This window comes from Ascaphus truei, chromosome 1, assembly GCF_040206685.1.
Source record: "Ascaphus truei isolate aAscTru1 chromosome 1, aAscTru1.hap1, whole genome shotgun sequence".
Classification (NCBI taxonomy): Eukaryota; Metazoa; Chordata; class Amphibia; order Anura; family Ascaphidae; genus Ascaphus; species Ascaphus truei.
The window spans coordinates 396,424,581-396,427,862 of NC_134483.1; positions in this window are offsets into that span (position 1 = coordinate 396,424,581).

Consider the following 3,282-nt stretch of genomic DNA (forward strand, 5'->3'; position numbering starts at 1 on the left):
GCCAAAAATTGGAATAAAAAGGTATTGCTGGGGAGTGTACCACAAGCCTTCTCTAAGACCAATTATTAATAGATTGGGTAATTTTCCCTAGAAGCCCATGTCTAAAAAAGAAATATTGAGGTACTCTGCATAGAATTTCATATCTATTAAAGAAACTGATACAAGTACAAACTGTAGGCAAACATGCATCAAGTGCCAGTACGGATTATTGTACCCATTCTGGCATTCACGTCCCTGGACATGAATGGGAGTTAAATCTGGAAAGGCTGTGATAACCCATACCAGTGCTTGACGCATGTGCCCCATAGACTTTATTTGGGGAGAAAACCTTGACCGAAACAGTCTCGCCCAGCATATTGCTAAACAAATAGTAAAGGAGATTATACTCTCTCACACAAGTTCTGATCCCGCTCATAAATCATCTCTTTGATTTAAGGGGCCAACATCAGTCAAACATGAATACAAAAAAGAAGGGGGAGCACAGGTTAAGGGATATTGGGGGTAATAAAAATGAGGTGATTAAGTTCAAGTGTATTGGTCCTCAAACTAGTGATACTGGGGGTGGTACTGCATAAAATTACAGAATCACTTACACGGCCTTGTGCAAATGCTGTCGCATCAAGGTTTCTTTTGTTCTTTACTTCTTTGTTCTGCTGGTGTGGTATTCCGTCTCCCCTGGTCCAAGTCGTGACTTCTTCGATTTGCCTGCAGCTCTTGGTTGAGGTATCCCCGTGGAGTTACAACCTTTCTCTTTATTTAAAAACTAAAACAATAAAATATGCACTTAGATCAAAAAGTAGTAAGAACATAAAATAACAGCCAGTCTTTTGGATGATGGTATAGGGTGCTTTGTGCGCAGCTAACTGAATCCGCATCCAGGTATAGTGCTGCACCTCCGTTGTCCTACTCCTGACGGTTGCTGTGTTGGTCCAAGATGCTTAAAGGTTTCGAGCAACACGTTTTGCCCTTTCTTGGGCTTCCTCAGGCTCCGTAGATGGGGGATGTTAAGCTCTAATGAGTATATATACTAGTGCTAACCTATCATGTACTTCCTATAAGCATCTAACATCTGGTACACATTTAAAACTGATGGGTGCTGCGTGTGTATTCTAATAGATGAAAAATGACTGGTTAAAATCGTGAGTCAATTACTCCTGATTTCAACCATGTACATAGATGCAGCCACAGGTTAAAGCAAATTGTGAACTTCGAATTGTGATTCTAAATAAAACTTAAAAAATCCATAAAGTGAGAATGATGTGGTGGAAACAATAAATTAAAACAGTTATATTTCAAATAGTGGACTTGTATAAATACAGATATACATATATATATATAGTTGCATGATGAAGCCACTGTACAAATGAATGTGTGAAGGGTGGGTATCGGGCCAGGGTGGCTTAACCCCTTAATTACCTTTAATTAAAGGGTTAATTGATATCAGAATGTAACTGTAATGTATTGGCTATGTATTTTGTGGGCAAATTGGAATTTGCTGTCGAGTGGGCTTCTTATTGATGAGGTCAGTAGAACTTTATTTATTTTATTATGCTAGTTAATGTGTTTAATAATGGGCAAATAATCTATTATCCCTATATGGTTAATAGTTATTTTGCAAATTATTGTACTGTATGTGTTGGGGGGGGGTGGGGATTGGGGATTGATGTATTTAATGTATAGGTCAGGTTTTTTTTTTTTACATACAGGGTTGGTTCCTTTTGGTCTGTGGGGGACCTATGGAGACCACCTGCGGTCTCCTCGGGCTTCTCACGGGTAAACGGCTGCCGGGTCCACGGGGGACACCTGCGGGGAAGAACCGATGGCCACACATCTGTGGGGGCACCGCGGACCCGTAGGACCACCCGAGGGCTCCCAAACCCCTGTGTGAACCACCCGAGGCCCCTCAGACACCTGTGGGTCTGACCCGGGGCCCCCCAGACAGCCGCGGGCCTACCCGTGGGGACCCCTGGTGGATCATGGCGCCTGGCGGGGACCACCCATAGGCCTCCAGACCCTGTTTGAAACATGGTGCTGGGCTACTGTAGGTCTGTGAGGTGACCCGTCAGGCCCACCGGGGACTCCCGTGGGCCTGGGGTATTAACCCTGTATGTACAATAATAAATCATGTATTTATGGGGGGGCACAGGGGGTGAGTTATGTATAGAATAAATATAATGATGTTTATTGTGGGGCTGTGTATTGTTTTTCTTGTGGGTACTAGGGGTGGGGGAAGGGAGTATTGGCCCCAAGGGTATGTGGTTAGGCCTCTCACCTGTGTTAGTGGGTGAGGGTGGTTAGGTTAGGCCTCACGGGATGGGTAGTGGGGGAGGGTATTTAGGCCTCCCGAGTGGTGGGTGAGGGTGGGTTTACCCCTTAATGACTGTAGCGGTTACTAACCGCTATGGTGATTAAGGGGTTAGGGGACATTACATTGGCTGTTTTTATTCTTGTTTATGTTTTGCAGCATTGGAGGGGGCATGGACAGTGATGAAGATGAGGATGGCCTTCATCGGTGCAGCCGGACATGGCTGAGTGCAATATGTATTTAATGTATTGATTGTTCTTTATGTATTTTAAATGGGCAAATTCACTATTATCCATATGTGGATAATAGTAATTTTGCACATTAATATACTGTATGTGTTAGGGGGGGTGTATTTATTGTAAAGTATGTATGTGTTTTTAAATTAATTTGGGGGGGCTCAGAATTGGTACTGCAGGCCTGCAGGGAACACCCGAGGGCCACCGCCCCATTGCTGTGCATCCCAAATATTTAATATATGTACTGTGGGTATAGGGGTTGTTGGGGGCACAGGGGGTGTATGTTGTTTATTGCAATGTTTATTGGGGGCAATTGTCCCCAATAAACATGCTATTATGCCTTAACCCCTTCATTGCCTTAGTGGATATCCGCTATGGTAATGAAACAGTATTAATGTATTTTAATAATATTGTGCGGGAGCAGGGGATCTCCTGAGCAGGACCGCATTGATTTGTGGCTCAGGGACCCCTGCTTCCCAAGTTACAGGCCCCGGTTTGGGGCATCGGTGACAGTGTCGTCGCCATCTTTATAGCGGGCACGTCACGTATGGGACGCTATAAAGATGCCGGCGACACTGGCACCCGATTACACATACCGGGGCCTGTAACTCGGGAAGCAGGGGGTCCCTGATCCACAAATCAATGCGGTTCAGCTCAGGGGACCACCTGCTCACAGTACACTATTATTAAAAATACATTAATGCTGCTTCGTTACCATAGCAGATAGCCGCAAAGGTAAGG